Source organism: Dromaius novaehollandiae, chromosome Z (genome assembly GCF_036370855.1).
Source record: "Dromaius novaehollandiae isolate bDroNov1 chromosome Z, bDroNov1.hap1, whole genome shotgun sequence".
Lineage (NCBI taxonomy): Eukaryota > Metazoa > Chordata > Aves > Casuariiformes > Dromaiidae > Dromaius > Dromaius novaehollandiae.
Genome location: NC_088132.1, coordinates 10,728,143 through 10,747,351, shown reverse-complemented (window position 1 = coordinate 10,747,351; position 19,209 = coordinate 10,728,143). Strand labels below are relative to the sequence as shown.

The following is a 19,209-nucleotide window of genomic DNA, read 5'->3' as shown; positions in this document are numbered from 1 at the left end:
CAAAAAACTATTATCTACATCATTATCTGCTCACATCTGGGCAATAAACGGGTGTCCAGAAATTAAGTGATTGGTTGGGGGTTTTTTTACTGTTGGCTTAATTTTCTTATGATAAATGTCTCCTACGAGTTTTAAGGCATTTGATTTCCATGTAGATATAGACCAAAGGAGAGGGAGGACTGGCAGTAAGTTGAGTTTGTTTTGCTCTGCATGAGACAGTCTTGTAGAAAGTAATTATTCTGACTGTGGCAAGGAATTCTGGCTATTGGAAAGGGCTGCAGTTCCTTGCAAATATAAGGAAATGTAGCTGGAAATGTGCATTGCAAAAGATCTGCCTAAGAATCGAGAGAGACACAAAAAGAACTTTTTGGACAGCTCAAAAGCACTGTCTTGGGTTTTCTGAAACAGCTGCGTTTCAAACACATCCTTGCATTTTATGTACAGCAAGATTTGTTGGAGAAGTTGACAGATTGCATCAGTGATAACTTTTTTTTATGAATGCTTTTGACAACTACAAAATTATGGGAGAGATGCCTTCAGAAGCAGCATCTGCAAATAGTATAGTCTCTTCTGATGTCCTTTTTTCCATTTCAGGCAGAGTGAAGCAACTTGTTCCCAGAAAGCCTCTTGTGCTGATAATATTTTTTTTTAATCCAGAACTAGGAAAGAAATGTCACATCTCATATTCTGTGACTGATGTATCCCTTCTGAACCACGCCGTTCCATGTGTTTCCAAATCCTTTTCTCTTCTCTCTTTTCTGTCTTACTCAGCATATTCCCCTTAAAGCTGTATCCTTCAAGGTCATAGCCTGTTGAGAGCTAATTGATTCTTCCTTCTCCTGGAGCCTGGGAGAGAAAGCAGGAGAGAGACAATCCTAGTAATTGTGTCTGCTGCATTAGATTCAAGACTAGTCTCTCTCCTATTATTATACTTTGCCCTCCATCAATACCGGAATAATCTCTTCCTTTCTTTTCAGTTTCTGTTTTATATTGTAATATCATTCTTCCTTTGCTGAAACATAAAGGAAAGGTGAATGTGTTAAAGCATTCACTTATTTAGGGAGCACGTCCGTCTTAGCTTGCTTACACTGGAGAAGGTTTCATTACATGAGGGATATAATATTACTCAGTAACCTGCAATTTTTCTCACTCTGCAAAGGCATGTAAATTGTAAAAATGGTAACAGTTCAGGAGCTAAATTTTACCTCTTCCTCCACCATCACTTTTGAATACAATCCATGATTTACCCAAGTCTAGCTCTGTAGTACTACCAAAATCGTTTTTCTATGATAATTGCTTCTTTACAACTGTAAACAAATCTTTACAGGTCTTCCCACTGCCTTCTTTTTCTGTTCAAGTTGACCTTCCCCAAAATAGATTCAGATTTTATATAGATCTGGAGAAAGGAAGGCTGACAAGCTGGGGGGCTTTGAGTATGATAGAGAGCCGTGGATCTTCCTCCTGGCTTGTTGCAGCTTCTTGTGATGGTCCGGAAAAAAAACTGGTCCCTGCTGTTGCACCACGGTGGTGGGTCCTTTCCATTTTGGCCTCCTCCACTTCCTCAGGGCCCCGTGAGCTCCTGGGGCAGCCACATGCCTCCCCTGGCATTGCCGGCCTCTCCCTGGCCAGCGGGCACCTCCCCATCCTCCTACCTTTGGGCCCACCAAGTTGTGTTGGCCGTAACACAGGGAGGTGTGTGGGGGTGTGCAGAGCTGGGCCCCGTGCACAGGGCTGCCAGGCAAGGTCTGCCACCCTTCCTTGGCCCGGTTTCGCCGGGAGGACAGTAATTCCTCCCTATCTCACAGGCGCTGGCTCTCGCTGGGAAAATGTGGCAAAAAGAGGAAAGTGCTGGGCACTGTCAGCCAACCACCCCTATCTAGGACCACTCCCTGCCCACGTTTGCTGCCTCTTCGTTTGTGCCTGGAGATAGTCAGCAACAACCAGTGTTTTCTCCCCCTCGGTGGGAAAGGTGTTAGAAGACTCCCATGCAGGACTAGTAACGAGTGTTTACCTAAGAAATTATCTCAGTTTGCCTCTGAAGCAATCCAGGCACAATGGCTGTATTTCTCATGTCATTTTAGAGTTAGGGATGGGGGGAAAAATGGAAAGAAAACTGGTCTTTAAATTTGTTTTGTACCATACGGTTAACATCACTTAAAATTTCTCTCTGCCTCTTTCACCTCCTCTTGGCCTATTCCAGTTCTACATTCGATGTCCCCTATATGCAGTAATTTGCAAAGGTCTATATTTTATCTCTGTGGCAGGCTGGAAAGTGTCTTTCCCTTCAGCTCTAAGTGCTGCAGCCCAGCTAAGGAATCCCATTTATAAGCAGCAATGATTGGTTCATAGCAAGTACTAAAGTAGCTTTTTGTTGCGTTTATTCTGCTTTTTTCTCGAAGCAGTCTGGTTTTGACTGCTGCTCTGTAGTTCAAAGCTCCTGGATAATACTGCAGGATGTGATCCGTGCCTGGCACTCTCTGCCAGTGTGATGGTCAGCGATGTCTCTCCTCGGAGAGTGGCAGGGGTCTGTACGCACAGGAGGGGAGAGCAGGTGGTACGGCACAGGCTCTACAGCATCTTTTTTGTACAGTCACTATTATTATGCTGGGCAGCACTGGAAAGGAGGGTTCCCCCCCCCCCCAATTGCAAGAGCAGAGCACCTTGAAGCAGGTAGTGCTCCATTTCTGATACCCTATTGATGCTGATTAGCTCCAGACACCTAAGTGCCTGCATTAGGAATTTAGGCTGCCTTCAGCTTTCCAGGCAGCACAAAGGAAGAGACCTCCACCGACGACGATTCCCAGCATGAGTTTAGCCATAGTTACTCTCTTTCCCCAAGGAACGTATCGAGAGACTAACCTTATAGTTCAGCTTCTAAGTTAAGTGTCTGCTACAAAATACGACTGAATTTGAAAGCCCTGAGTTTTCCTTGACACGTGTCTTGTGAATTAGCAATTTCTTGTCACAGGGAAGTTATATTTATAGTCATATTTGTCTGTATGCAGCAGGAAAAAAATAGCAATAGCATGGATAAAATAATGAATAAAGGTGAACAAAGATACCAGACAAGTTCTGAGCCAGACTCAAGAGTGTAGTAAAGAGACAGTGATATTAGTAAGCCTTGGAGACTCAACTGGGCCTCCATTAACAAGCAGCAATAAAGCAAGTACCGATATACCGAGCCAGCCAGTCTGTGTTTCCGTAAAACACTTCCTTCCCTGATATCCCAGAGGTCATTGGGGCTTGCAGATGTGTATAGTTATGGCAGTAATACCAAGAATAAAGTGGAATTGGGACTGATGGGGTGAGGTGCACAAGATGCTGCAAAATTCAGGAGTTAAGGTCCATTAAACCTACTACAGAGGTGACTGAAGTACACAGATTTCCCCGCCCCACTCCAGTTAGTAGTGCTGTCTTTAAAATGCCCTCAGTAAGCACACATTTCAGTCAGATGAATTTCTTGTCATTTTGCCTCTTGTTATAATCTTATTATCTCTCCTTTTAACATTGGTTCCTTGCGTAGAAGCAGTTTGTCTCTGCTTTAACATGCAGAGAGCTGAGCTGACCAGTGTGCTCACCCCTGCTTTCCTTTCCCTGGAACAGCACCCCAAAGTCAAGGCTTTTACAACTGCATCAAGGGTGTGGTTTCATTTTTTGAAAGGCAGAACATAATGAGGAAAGAACAGCATTTTCTGAAGTGTTTTCTCTTAGTAGTAGTCTGAATTTCTTGGTGTGAAATAATCGTTTGCGGCTGCATTTCTTAAAAAAAGGTTCATTTTAATTTGTAAATTTCACTGAGAATAAGTTATGAATATATGCTACATGGAACTTCTACATTGCCTCCTTCCTCATTTATATACATGTGCATGTACGTGTATAGAAAATATCATATGTATATGGAGTATATGGCCATTGTTTCTTTATTAAAAGCAACATCAGGGACTGCACTGTATCATAAGTTTCTAAGCAGAACTGATTAAAAATTGATGTCATAATAAAGCCCAGGGTTTGGATTTTCACTGCAGAGGACTGAAATTATCATCTTTCAGTATCTATTGGACTTTTAAGGGAAATGTTTGGTTCCCTGTTCGTCCGTTGCAGATAAACACACGCAGCAGCCGACCTGAGGTTTGCAGTGTCTGGTCTTTGGGTACAGAGAAACCTCAGGGAACTTTCTCAGCATCAGATGAGAAGGCAGAATTTGGAGAAGGCTTGCAGGAGGCTAAGTAGCAGGTTAATTGTGATGCAGAGCCAAAATGATATAAATGAGCGTTTTCATCATTTGCAGTCCCGCTAATGGAAATGCAATAGATTTGCTGCAGAAATCCAACTCAGAATCAATAGCAATGCAATGAGGCAGCTGGATCGGGAGAGCACATGTGATGCCAATCTACTGCAGACAGTACCTGGGCAGAGATTGCTCTGGCACTGTGTCAAGAAAGGGCAGACAGCCCCAGAGGATACCAAGGCAGGTGATGAAAGATTTCTTAGCGGAAAAAGCTTGTTTCTCCTAAGATGGGGTGATGTTAGGAGGAAAGGCTTTGTGAGGCTCAGGGCAGAGGACTGTTTTCTTTGAGGAATTTGGGTTTATTTGGACCTAAAGATGTCTCTCTTATTACAAGGTGCTATGCATCGTAAAGAAGGGCATCGTCTTGCTTGGGGTCATGTCCAGGCCACGTGAAATCCAGGAGGGACTGAGGCACAGTGCCCAGGTTTGGAGACAACTAGACCGGTTTGGAGTATCTCCTGCCAAGGGCTCCTGCCCTCCTATTCCCTAGGCAGACTATGCAGGCTCTGTCTTCATGTAGATGGCTTTTAGTAGGCACACTGGCTACCCTCACTATTATTACTGACAGAGCCCAGTGTCCTGGAGCACGAGCACAATGAATAACACCTTGCACTTTCACATTCAAATGGTATATTGAGTTCCTAGGCTCACACAGGAGGTAGACATTAGACTCAGTAAGAGATGATCTGAGCATGACCCTTGTTTGACAATTAGAGACCTCTTGGAAGCATAAAGGGAGAAATGCCTGTACTTTATTTTTGGGCAATGTAAGGTAATTGTGTCTGCTTATTTATGGTCAGTTCTGTCCAGTCTCCTGCCCCCCATCACCCCTAGAGACTTAGTCACTAAGACAACAGGAAAGGTTTTAGCTGGGGGAAGATGGACAGGAACAGATCCAGTGGGATGTGGCTGGCTGCCTCCACTGTCATTTCAGACAGCCTCAAGACTGCTCTAAGCTAAACCAGAGGCAAGGTCAGTCTCCATCCAGCTTTGGACAAGAGTGGTGGGATTACGGCATCCATCTATTAGTTTTGATTCTGTATCATATTATTATGAAAGTCTCATTGTAATATATGTCTTCTCACAGAGTAAATTCAGCTTTCTCACATATCCTTTGACTATCCCCCTCCCCCACTTTTTCCTTTTTTTTATCTATACTTTATCCTGGAACAGCATGTTCTCATAATTCAGACAGCTTTTTAGTTTGGCAATGAATATTGTGCTTCAGTTTTTGAGATGAAAGGAAATCAATAGTGGGTTGGTAGTCACATGACACTGGGGGGAGTATATGAAGCTGTGATCTTAAGCGTGATTCGTGACATAGTTCAGTTTTGCTATGGAATTCCTGAAAGAGATTTGAATTTTACATTTTTTACCAGTCAATTAATACACGTGATCAGACAGATCAAAGGAGAAAAGAGAATACCAAGCTCGTTCAAAAGCCTTTCTCTTATGCAAAAAAAAAGACTCCAAGCTCATTAAAGATAACTTGACACTTCTAAGATGCTAACTGAAGTCAGTATAAAGCTGCTGAGACTAGATCCCAAGAAGAGAAACCTACTCTTTTCACTATAGCCAAATCAGTCAGGATAGTTAATTCAGTTTTTCAGCTTGAACAAAATGGCCTGAATTTTCACCAGCATAAAGACTCTCTGGTTCATGGGTCTGTAAGACCTAGAAGAGCCTTAGGATGCTCTAGTCTATGAACCACAGGACACAGACTATCTTCCTGACTAAAGTTTCCACTATATATGCACCAGTTATGGTGTGAAGGCTGAAAGCAAGTCAGTGTCTGCCTCTTTCCTTGTTCTAACTTCTCTTTTAAACAGGAGTGCCTACTCTGACTTTGACTTTGAAAATATGTCTTTGCTTTCTGGCCATTTTTTCATTTAGACCTTTCTCTTCTAGACTGAAAAGCTCTTCTATGCCTTGTATTTTCCCCTCAGAAAGGTACACACACACTGTAATCAACTCAGCTCTGGATAAGTCTTTTTGACAGGGCAGGCAAGCTGAGCTCCATAATTCTCTCCACGGAGGGAATTGTTTTCAGTCTTTGAATTATTTCAGCCCCTTTCATGCTTTCTTAGTTTTCAGGTAAATAGAGCTATAATTTTGGTGTGATGCTTACACTTGGGCTAGTCCAAAATTCCAACAAAATACACCAAAATCTGTTCAGTGTCTCAGTCACTGTTCAGAAGTACCCAACATGCATGAACTAGGACTGATGTCCATTTAATATTTTAAGCAGTAAATAAGTAATGATGTCTGGTCAGGACAGAATGCCCATGCCTCATGCATGCAGAGGCCCTCACTGTCCTGCTCCTTGAGCTGTCCCCAAGGTCACACACTTGTTCTTGCTGAGGTGAAATAACAATCATAAGGGCAAGTCAAGGGGAAAAAAGACCAATATCACCATCCCTCAGCAATGCTGTGTGCATTTTAGGAGATATTCTAGCTTTCCCATTCCCCATCCAGTTCTGTGCAATCAGCCCCATCTTTGAAGGGTGCCCTCAGCAGGGCTTCCTGGGTGAATGTGAAGCTGGCTCAATGGTTTTAACTGCATACTGCTCCGTACCCTTGACTTCTGCTAGTGCTTCCAAGGATTTCTCCCTCTGTGCCCTGCTGACACTTTTCCTACCCTTGACCCAAGGATCATCACATCAGTTTACCCTTTGTTCAGCATATCGTCTCAGCTCCTCCAGCATCAGGTTCTTCCTTCCAAAAATGACAGCAGCCTCAAAGCATGGATTTGTGGGAGAGAAGGATTTTGGTGACTGCGCGCCACTCTTGTCAACCCAGCCTAAAGACACTTTGCTTACATGATGAATTCTCTTGTGTTTTAGTCTCGCGGTGGGTCTACAGCATGAACTCAACCCAACATGGTTGCATGATGTCTAGGCAGCTTGTGTTATCAGGGCACGGGAATTCAGGTGCATGATGATACCAAGATGGTCACAATAACTGGTATTTTCAAGATAGCTAGGGCTAGCATTCCTGGGATTGTGCTCAGCAGGATGGTTAGTAATACTGACCTAGTAATGGAAAAGAAGTGCTCTTTGAGAGCTAGATATTAGGATGAGAGTGAGTACTGTAAGGGAATGGAAGAATGATCACTTCTGTATACAGTCTGAGCTGATCAGGGAACAAACTAGTGTCCTGGTTGGACTCTAGTGGTAGGATTTTAGGAATTAAAGAGCACAGTATAAGAAGGATGACAATAGGATTCGTTTTGTCTTGGCAGAAGGTCCTGAAGAGGCATTTGAACTTGCATGCAATAGAGGAACATAGTAATGTGGCCAAAAAGTGCTGGGAAACTGTGAAGAAGTGGATATATCTGCAAAGCACAGAAGAGCAGGGGAGGTCTGACCCTTTCTTGGTCAGAAGAAAGCAAAAGGGACCTGTGCCCCAATGCCTTAGATACTTGTAGTCTCCCTAGGACCTTGCAGGAGGTCCTGTGGCAGTTTTGCTCCCTTGCTACAGTGCTGGAATATGAATGCAATAATCCATTCTTTGTCCATGCTGCAGTTCTAAGGGCACCTCCGCAGGGCAGGGCATCTCACAGAATCACAGAATAGTTGAGGCTGGAAGGGACCTCTGGAGATCACCTGGTTCAACGCCCCTGCTCAGAGCAGGATCACCTAGAGCGGGTTGCCCAAGACCCCATCCAGTCAGTTCTTCAGTATCTCAAGCATGGAGACTCCACAAGCTCTCTGGGCAACCAGAGTTCAATCACTCTCACAGTAAATAAGTTTTTTCTTATGGTTACATGGAATTCTTGTATTTCGATTTGTGCCCATTGCCTTTTGTCTGTTCACTGGATACCACTCAGAAGAGTCTGGCTCCATCTTTTTTACTCTGTTATCAGGCATTTATACACGTTGGTTAGATCTTCTGAGCCTTCTCCATGCTAAACAGTCCCAGCTCTCTCACTCTCTCCTTGAATGAGAGATGCTCCAATCCATTAATCATCTTCATGGACATTCACTGGACTTGTTCCAGTAGATCCGTATCTCTCCTGTCCTGGGGCGCCCCAGACTGGATACAGTACTCTAGTGTGGCCTCACGAGTGCTGAGTAGAGGGGAACAATTGCCTCCCTTGACCTACTGGCAATACTTCTGCTAATGCAGGCCTGGTTGCTGTTGGCCGTTTTTGCCTCAAGGGCACATTGCTGGCTCATGACCAGCTTGTTGCCCATCAGGACTCCCAGATCCTTCTCTGCAGAGCTGCTTTCCAGCAGGTCATCCCCCAGCCTGTACTGGTGCATGGGGTTATGCCACCCCAGTGCAGGACTTTTCACTTCCCTTTGTTGAACTTCATGAGGTTCCACTCTGCACATCTCTCCAGCCTGTCGAGGTCCCTCTGAATGGTAGCACATCCATCTGGTCTACCAGCCACTCCACGTGGTTTTGTATCATCCTCAGACTTGCTGAGCATGCACTCTGTCCCATCATCCGGGTCATTAATGAAGGTGTTTACAAGTATCAACCCAGTATTGAGCCCTGGGGTAGCCCCTAGTGCTTGGCCCCCAGCTGGACTTTGTGCCATTGATCACAACCCTCTGAGCCCAGCACCTTCTGGCCATGCCAACTACGGGCTCCTCACCGTTGATGGGGATCCAAGGAAGTGCTCTTCATGGCCTGCTCTCCCCAGCCTCCCCAAGGGCTGGAGTCACTCTGCTTCGCCTGCACAGCAAAGCCTGCAAAGCTGCACTTCGTCATTGAATTCCCTTCTGTCACTTTGTTCAAAAAGCCCTTGGTGCACTCCAGCTATCACCTCATGAAAGTTTATCAACACACCCTATTTTCTGGGGACTTCAATTCAGTAATAACATTAACAGATTTTGCTGGTTATCAATAACAATTTTTGCCATTCATAACTCATTTAGCTATATAATTTTTGTGATGTATGGCTGCGTGAATGTGTATTCTGTTTGCGTGCAAAGAAAGGCTGTGTTTCAGGACCAAAAGGCCAGTCAATGCATTAGCACTCAGCGTTTGTTTTTCAAAGTCAGTTAATGGAAAGATACCACAAAATTCTCCTTTTGTTCTACAAAATGGTCTATGGCCAGCAAAGCCAACACATACGCTGGCTTTAAATACGTAAAGGTTCGTGAACATGGCTAGCAGTCTCTCCCGCTGTTGCTTGCTAGCTCCAAGCACTTGAATTCACCATGCTGGGAGATTAATGGAGATCTCTCAGATCAGTAGCTTTTCAGGCAACCCTGTAATTTTCCTAATTGCTGCTAATCGACTGTTTAGTGTTTGCAGTTTCTCCATCTCCAAATTTGGAGGAGGGATTAAAAAAACATGTTCTGTAAGTGTATACAGATAACTGGTTACAAGCTCAGGAAGCAGAATTATTAGCTGTGAATCAGAGGAAGTATCAATTCCCTTAAGCCACTTAACTGGGCAGAAGCTCGGCAAGGGGAGGGGAGCTTGATGTTGTGTGGGGATGAAGACAAAGAAAACAGAAGAATATTCTGTTCACCTTTTGAACAGGACTGAGATCTAACAAATATGGCATATTTGTATGCCAGCATTCAAAGAAGAATTTAGTATCCAGATTGACTTGCCCTTAACAGAGAGCTAGCAGATTCCGCAAGTTGCAGAGTAATATCTGTTTATTGTCTTATTGTAGATTAGAAGAGCGCTGTAATGTCTCTCATTTCTCGGGGCTGCTACTGACACTTTCAGGATGCTAATACATGTTGATTTGACAAAGTGGTATACCTGGGGCTAGTGTCTGGTGTGAATTTACATTTCATTTATATTGTAATTTTTACATGTTACTCTGTTTTATAAATGGGTGGTAATGGCATAATGAGAAAATATCCCTGATAATCCAAAATGCTGACTTAACAGAAGCCCTGGCTGAGTTTTTAAAAAACAGAGCTTGTAAATGTTGTTCAAGTCATGGAAATCTTGCCATTCCAGAGGAAGGCTTAAAAATCTTAGTCAATAGAGAAAGTTAACACAAATTACTTGAACATGAATTTTGGGTAGCCATATCACAAGAGAAGATTTTGGGTGTGCAGATCTGGCAAGGGAAGGCTCCATCATGTGACAGGGAGCTGCAATTAGATAACCTAAGCTGGAAATTGACCACAGTTTTTTAAGAATAAGACCATTTAACTACTGGATTTTTTTTTTTTTTTTTTTTTTTTTTTTTTTTTTTTGCTATGAGGGTTAACTGATCTCCATCAATCTTAAGTAAGACTGTGTGTCCCAACCATTGCTGCCAGCCATTGCACCATGGTAACTTGCTACCCCAGGGTAACTGGTCTATATGTCAGTCCCATCAGCAGAGAAGCTTCAGGAAATTCAGATCCCAGCATGTGACTGTGGATGAATGCAGATTTATTCATGTTTATGATGAATATTTGAAGCAACTCTCTTGTTTGCACTGAAAACTCATGGACAGTTCAGCTACACTGATCTTTGTTTTATCTTGTGGTGGTTTAGGATCAAAACTGCTCTTTCCTCTTCCAGTATCGGTTGGGCCTCTCTGTGACTGTGTGTAAAAATAGAAGAAACTTTGTAATGGCCATTTGAAATCTAACATTAGTTCCACTAATTAAGAGTATTTTGTTCCATTCTTGTGGGTAGCCCATACGGTGAATATTCATAAAGCATTAGAAGATTATCTAGCAGAAGGACAGCAAATCTACAAACGTGTACATGACTACCAGGGGTTCTGGGGAGGTTGTCAGTCCACTTGCTAGCAAAGCCTTTAAAGTTGGTAATTTGTGACTTCCTGTGCATGATTTCAACCTCAGAGGTGTTTGTGCTCCCTTTTCTCGCACTGTAACTGATCTGCCGTGTTCACTGCTTGTGAAACCTTGAAGCACATGCTGCTTGCCATTCTTGGCAGGCTTGAACCCAGGGATCTGCTCCCGAATGCAGTTCATGTTTTGAATTATGCATGAGTGCATCACGGAGGAGGCTGCATTCATGGCTTTCATTTGGGGGTGATGATGTAAGGAAGCCAAAGTAATATAGTGACACTTTTCATTTTTTATGTCCTAGCTCAGTTAAGAGCAACCCTTGAATTGTGTCATTTTTCTCCCTGGTGACTGTTTAATCACCTGAGAGAGTACCAGCCAGAGTTTTGTGGTAAGATTGATTATACTTCCAACAAAGTGCTTCCTTCAGCTGAGCGCCGGGAAGTAGCCTAGTTTAGAAGCTAATGGGCTTCAGTCTAGGGGGGAAGTGGTGGCTGTGATTGAAATGTCACTGTAGCGCAAGCCCTTTGGGCTGCATGCTAAACGCTACTGAGATCCTGGAGAGCTTGTGCCTGTGGGGAGTGGGAGGGACATTCATGAGCTGGACCACGCGAATGCATGGTACGGTGAACACTTCACAAGTGTCCAGGGAGCGGGCCTGGGAATGCTCAGCCTTGTAAGTGCTGGCAGTGCAGAAGAGAAAGATGCTACTGCAGACAGTGATGATTTTGTTTGCACTGTTAGCCTGGATTGGTGCGGTGAGGTTTGCAATATCCTTGCTGGTGTCAGCGAAGTGCACTGCAGAACAAGGTAGGACTCCAGTTCGCATGGCATCAGGTGAAACTGTAAAGCAGTGTTCTTCCACCACCACCCACAACGCACATGACACCAGCCTGCACTCATATCCCTTGCAAGCCTGTGAGAGAATTAAGGAATTACACTCATCAGCCCCATTTTACAGGGAATGAGTCAATAACAACATTATAGATGACAGTTTACAAATGTTTTGCTTTGCTTGGGTAAATTCACAGCTTCTGAGCACCAACAGTTCCTGTTATAGAGGCCTACAGATTTACCCAGTATCACAGATGAAGCCCGTGGTAAAGCTAGCAGTGAAATCTCACAGTCTGAGAAGCAGTTGTCCTCTCTTTAAAAGGTGATGCGTACTAATGAAAATCCAGGAAGAAGGGGGATGAAAATCACAAGTAAAGAATATCAGATATGATTGCATAAGGCTATAATGAAGTGAAAATCATTGTAGAATCCTTCAATTCCAGACTTTTTTCAGCTGGTGAAAAAAATTGTTTAAAAACCATGGGAGGAAAATAAGTCCTTGTAACAGTGTTAGCATACATTCATTTCTAGCATTTACTGCTAACAACGATGAAATAAATGTAAACAAAATTAGATCCTGACATTTCAAGTTAGGCTGTTTCTCTGCCATTGCTTCATTGAATGTTAGAGATTGTTTGCTAATAGCTTCCTTTAGGAAAAAAACAAACACACAAACAGTAACGTTGCAGTTCATTGACATTTTCTAAAAACACATTTAAGACAACTTAGCCAAAGTTTGGGGATCACATTTCCCAAAGTTGAGAGCTTTGAATGTCAAATGCATGTTATTCCCTTTGGCTGAACCCCAACCAGCTGCAGCATTTATTTGTTTGGTTGGGTTGGTTTCTGTTTTCTGGTTTTGTTTTCTAATAGAAATCGGTTGTTTCTTTCCAAATCTTTACTACTTTTGCACACAAATACACAAAAACAGCTGGTCATTTTGAAGGTCATCTACCTCCATGGCCGCTTTTTCACGGCCAGGTGCATAGCACGGGTTCAGATCTCAGGTCCTTGCCCGTTCATGGAGCTCCATTAAATTTAATGGCCTGGACTTGCACAACACAAGGTTGCAGGAATGACCTTTACAGCAGCATCTCCTAAGTGTCTGCCTTCTGCACAGCCAGAGCCAGAAGACGCTGTGATGCTTCACTGCTGTGACGAAGGCACGGTGCTGCCGAGCGATGAGGATAGGGGCCAGTCCCCGCAGCGCTGCTCGACGAGGGTGTAGGCATCTGGCAGGCATGCAGACAGGGGACGGCTCTGGTGCAAGGGGCAGAAAGGCACACAGGAGAGCAAGGGACATAAAAGCTCTCTGGGCGTTAGCGCATGTGGAGGGGGGTCTGATAGATCTGAGTGTAATCTCTTCAGCAGAAAAAACCCTCCTTGCTTGTCAGCCCTGCCCAGAAAGATTTTTTAGCTTTGCCCTTGACTATTGTCATTACTTTAATAAATTGAGGATAATTGTTTGGCTCAAAACAGCTCTGCCTTCTGCTGTGTAGGTGGGGAAATGAAGCCAGGAACAATCCTTTCTTCTCCTGCCAGTTTGCTTTTCTCTGCAGCAGGAATACTGTACATATCAGTTCTGTTTAGCTGCTGCTGTTGGCAAAAAGTAACCCAAGCACTGCCTCAGCTAGAAATGCAAGATTGATTACATTAGATGTGCTGTATTCCCAGTGTCCTGCATGAAATCAGCTCATCAGTAGGTTAATACCATCGCTTCAGAGTGGAAAATGCCAATGTTAATACAGAGTTTGTTACGGGTAGGTGGCTTAGTACAGAGCATAAAAGCATGGGATTGAGTCACTCCCAGACTTGTACCTGAGGAAGAAGGACAGAAGAAGGGTTTGCTTGTGATGAAATTTCCTATACTAAACTCTGCATGTGACCAGTTGCTGGATCACCCAAGGAAGCTGTATCTTCTTTAGATTTGAATTCAGCTCTGACATGATGGCATTTACGAAAGACTCAGACATGTTTTCAGCCATGACCAAACTGCTCTGCTGATCCAGGGTGAGGGCAGGACACCATAACAACGCTTTAAATCCCACTTTAATACTAAACAGGCCTCCTGGAAAGCTTCTAGTCTGAAACTGCAGGGAAACAACTGGAAGCAAAGCAGAGCACATGATGCCTACTGAAGGGACACAGACCCTCCAGGTGGTCCTTGGGCACTATGAGATGGAGGGAACCTACTTCTTCTTTGGGACCATTCACTTTTGCACAGTCTCCAAAAGACAGCAGCCCTCAGTGGAACATCCAGGTCCTCTGCTCCACTGCCCCAGCATCAGTGATGGTGGAGATGTTAAGGGATTTTGGCATGGCTGTAGAGCTGGGAGATGGACTTCTGCTTTGCCCTTGCACTGTGATGATCTTCTCCAGCAGTCAATTAGACAGAAGATACCAGCTTTAGTATCCACATGAAGCCGGTGTAGAGCTCAGGTGCAACTGTGGCTCTCATAAGCTCTAGTGGGATAGACGAACAAATAAATGAATGGACAAGTGGCTTTTCCATCTCCAAGAGGCCAGCCTTGGAGCTGAGTTTCTGAGTGTTCCTGTACGATGAGTGTAGCCTCCCATCAGTGAACAACCCGGTTGGCAGCTAGCTACTCACAGCTACAGCAGAGACCAGCATGGAGCTGGAACAAAGCGTGCGGTTTGAAGGGGTGTCCCAAGAGGGAAAGAGTGCTGCTGATCTGTGACCTGCCCCTCAGGAGGACCACACAGCCTTGCACCACGCTCCTGTGCCTCCACCCCCGTGTGCTGCACAGCGTCTCTTTCGTGGCTGCCTTTTGTTGTCGGCCTGTCTTCCAGGGTGGGAGTTATTGAGGGGAGTGCCGTATTCCCGGGATAGCCTGCAGACGCTTGAGAAGCAAATGACACGCTGCCCCTCGGCGAAGACTTGTTTCAGTGTCCTCACGAATGGCTGTTGTTCAAGACCTCAGAGGCAGGGCAGGCTGTGAGGAGGTCCTGATCCTTGTTTGGAGTCTGGCCAGAGCAGTGTAGGTAGCTCCTCTGAGTCAGGATGTGCTAGTTCTGTACAGTTTCTACATGTTTTCCTGGCCTCTGTGGCTTTATCGGGCCACAAACTGTGTCCCTCCTGCGCCCCAACCAGTCTTTAGAAAATGCAGAAGGCATAACCTATTCTAAGGCAGGGAAACAGTAGCTTTGAGGCTTCCCCTCAGCATCTTTTGTTAGTGCGGATGGTTGCACAGTCTGTGGAGTGCCGCAGCCTGCAAGACGTGAGGCAAAATGCTGCACACCTCTCAGAAACAAAACAATAAAGGATCTTTTAGCTTGCAGACTACTAGCAGCCAAGCTGGTGCTCTGCCATGCAACACATCTGTTTTGTGTTTGTATAAGGCAGAACTGAAACACGCTGTAGGCCATTTTTAACATTTCAGATAAATCGGTGGGGTATCACAGTGGGTTGATTTCTCGAAAGGATCACAATTGGGAAGGAGGAAAAATACTTGTTTGTTAGTGGCTACTTCTACAGCAAAGTGCATGTGTGCATTAATGCCTGTCTAATGAAGATGTAGTTTTAGGCCAGAATGCTAAGCTTTTAACAAACACTCTGGAACATCCAAGCACCTGTTTTCGTCTGCTTTGCTAGGATGATCTCTGGGACTAGTGTGGACTTTTACAGGTATTAAATCCTAATATCTGGAAAATAATAGAGAAACATGGATTCAGGATGTTGTGGGTGGTGGCCTTATAAGGTATGGTCCCATCCTTTGACCCTTCCCTAGAGATTTGACAGCCCAAAACCAAAAACATCTGTAGTAAACAAGGTTCATCGTCCTGTAGCTGTCACTGATATTCATGACTGTCTGTCTCTAAACTGCCCTAACCCACTTTGTAGTGGCACTTTTTTTTAAGAGGTCCCTTGCACCCTGAAATGTTTCAGAGGTATATTGTTTCATAATCACAATGCCTTATATCATGTCCTGGTTATCTGACACTTCCAGAGAATGACAGTGAAGCCGACGGCTCTTTATCTATTGCCACGGGACATGGCTAAGACCTCCTTTCATTTACAGATTTAAAGTCTTTATTGTGGGAAGGGGGGAAGCTGTCATTGCTTTTTACAAGGCTAAAATTACTGTATCATTATGGAGATTAAATAGAATAATCTTGACTGCTCTTAATGTATTAGACTTGCCTGATTCCAACTAAGAGCTGGGAGAACAGTATTTCCAGGGGACCATCTATTATTCATCCCTCTTTCTTCCTCTAAATGAAAGACCATAGACACCGAGCATAACTAGTTTTGCTTTTGCTTCAAAAGAAATGCCATGTTGTTTCATTTTGTGGTGCAATTCAATCAAATCCTATGGACAACAAGGCAGCAATCTGTTCTTGCCATGGCGGGGGAGGCCATCATTTATTCTAACCAAAAATGGCTCTTCAAGAGTATAAGACATTAGCAGAGAACAAGCCATAAGGTTTAATAAATCTCCAGAGATAGATAGAGAGCTCTCGAGTAAATGAGGATTCTCGTACAGCCTCCCACTTCCCTTCCCAGTGTGTTGCCAATTTTAGGGAAAATTAAACAATTTGGCAGAGGCAGAAGCCATACCGTTTCTCTCAAAACGACAGTTACAGCAGGCCTTTCCTAGTAATGTTTTACTCAGTTCCTCTCACAGAGGTCTGCTCAGCTCTGTAATTGCTTCTCATAAAATGCATTTGTCTGCATAACTCCTGCTTTGTCATTCCTGCAGTGCAGGGTCTCTCCGGGGCTAAGAAATGGAGCTCTTGCAAGCTCAGGAGTGTGGGGCAGCAGGGGGTGGTGATGAAATCCGGGCGGGCCTTGGACGGCCACAAAAGGATGGATGTTGCATTGTGCAACAGAGCTGTTTGCAGGGACACACTGCGCTGTGCAGTGTAGGCAGCAGAGTGTGTTCTCAGGACTGGCATGGCAGAAATTCTTCACATTTGCCTGTTTGGCGTAGCAGATGTGTCCAACTGATTGCAACATGTTTCCCAGGCTTTCTCTACGTGCATCAACTCATACTGCTCTGCCTGGCCCACCAGGACAGGGGTAGTGCTTAGATCCCATCACTGTCTGTTGGATGACCTAGAAAAGAGGTAGCATACTGCACCGTAACCCATTAGAGAGAGGGATCAGAAGGGAACAAGGGTGTTAAATTGCACTTATATCCCAGTACACCTGGATAATCTCCTTGCCACTCTTGCACTTGGTGACAGGGAAATGCTGTAGACAAAATTCAGCCATAAGTGACGAGGATCTCAAGCCTTGGGCATTGCCAGGGTGATGCAGGTCTTCCTTCTGCTCTGAGCAGAACTTTGGCCCCAGTTGTAGTCTTTTTTAAGACCGTAAAAAGACAAACTGCAGCAGGACCAGAACTGGGAATTATGCACATATTTGTGGTTCCTTTTGGCTTCTGCTGTAGGTCAGAGTAACAGTTCAGACCTTTTAAATGACTTGCTGGTGAGTATTTATTATTATTAGCATTATGAGATATGTCTTGAGGCTTCAACCTGCTGTGCAAGCAAACTGAGATAAGAGGCAAAGCCCTTCATTTGAGGGGTTGTTCTCTACAGTCGAGGGAGAAAGGGTTGAAGGGGAAAGCAACGTGACCCCGTTCATGCCGCGAGTCAGAAGCAGGACTGAGCCGAAGACTGCTGGGCCAGACGTTCTCTGTTATTGTACGCTACCTTTGCCCAGCTCCTGCTGCCTGAGCTGCAGCGATTTACCAAAGCTGCTGCTTACACAGCCAAAGCTGGCCACGTCCCACATGCTCCCAGAGCACAGCCTCTCCTTTGGCCTAGGACACCTGGGTGTTGCGACTTGACAGCAGCCCAGCTTTGGGACAACCTCGTACTGGGACAAAAATACCTTGGTCAGACACTGCCCTGTACTGTGCTCTGAAACACACTGTTGGTTCAAGTCTCTTCCAGAAATGATGATGATTTTGTACTGTTCGGATGTGGCCTACCCTCTAAGGCCAGCGGCAGAGCATGAAGCAAAAGGTAAATGCATGTCTTGTTGTGGTGCTGAAAACAGGGAAATTCAGCGCAAGGTCTTAGGGGAATGTGTAAGGATTGATAGCTGGGACGTAACAGCTCGCAAAGGGCTCGGCTTTGACTTGGACCTAAGGATCATGCAGGGATTAGGAGGCGCAAAGCAGAAAACTGCAGGTCTGAGCATCAGGAGAGGCAGCGTGTGCTGACGCAGAGGCCTGTCTAACAAAGCGCCACTTTCTGAACATGCGGGAAGTCACTTGCATGGCCTGGCTGAGGGCTTAGTTTGCAATTATCCCTTATGGGCATGCAAAGGGAGAGAGGAAAGCTGTCCCAGGGCTGGATCAGCTCAGCAGTGCCTGCTGGACGAGGCGCTAATTGTGCGCGATACCCCCATAAAAACAACGGCACAGCTGCTAGCCCTTTCTGTGTGGCAACTCTTAATTAAGGCTGTGTAACCGGAGAACTGCTCCACCCCGGGATCACTGGTTTCCTCCTTCCCCTTGCCGCCCCACAGACGTGCCCCCGCTCACAGCCTGCTCCTGCAGGGCGATGGGCACATCGGGACAGATTTTGCACGACTAAAGAGGAGCAAAACCACCTCCAGCCCTCCTGCACACGCACACCTCTGAGGCAGAGAAAGGCGCTGGGGCTGATGCCAAGAGCAGTGGTAAATGCATGCTCACCTACTGCTGATGGATGCTCCTTCCCCAGCAAACTGCAAGGACCCGGTGGTGGCAGACCAAACTGTACAAATGACCGTACACAGGCACATGTGTTCTCGCTCTTTCTGCCTAAAAGCTGTATGAGAGGGAGGGAAGGAAGGAGGCTTCTTTAAATGCAGGGTTTTTTTGTATTCCAGAGGGGACTGAGGCCCTTTCAGCAAAGCCCATTAGGTGCCAGCCAGGGTACTTGAGTGTTTAAATCCCTCAGAAAGTCTGCCTGTGCTCTGGAGAAAGGTTGTGCTGTCCCTGAAAAACACTTGCTGATGACACCACCCTGCGTTAAACCTCTCTCTGTTCAGGCAGAACAGGAGCCGGTCAAAGAGCGAAGCCCAGCAGTGCCTTCCCTCGCCTCCCCGTCTGCAAAAAGGAGGTGGCGGGGGCCACGGCACTCGCCGCAGTAGCACATTTTCCCCACAGCATCTGTGCAGCCAGGTTGGCGATGCCTTCTGCTTTTGTGAATTCGACCGGTGTAAGGGCTGTGAGCCATCAGTTGGACTGTGGCCCTGATTTGGTCAGCTGTCGTCAAAAACTGCTAATGAATATTGACTAAAGGTCTGCAAGTGTTAATTAAGATAGCTGTTCTTTGGAGATATCTGCTTTGTCACAAAAACTGCCTCAGAAAAATAGACGGTCAGACCAACTGTCTTAAAAGTCT

General features: G+C 45.2%; 1 protein-coding gene across 9 annotated transcripts in view; it reads left to right on the top strand.

The window, feature by feature from the left end:
• The window catches only part of NRG1 (neuregulin 1), a 302,969-nt gene that overhangs the window by 200,713 nt on the left and 83,047 nt on the right, over positions 1-19,209 (top strand). The window lies entirely within an intron of this gene.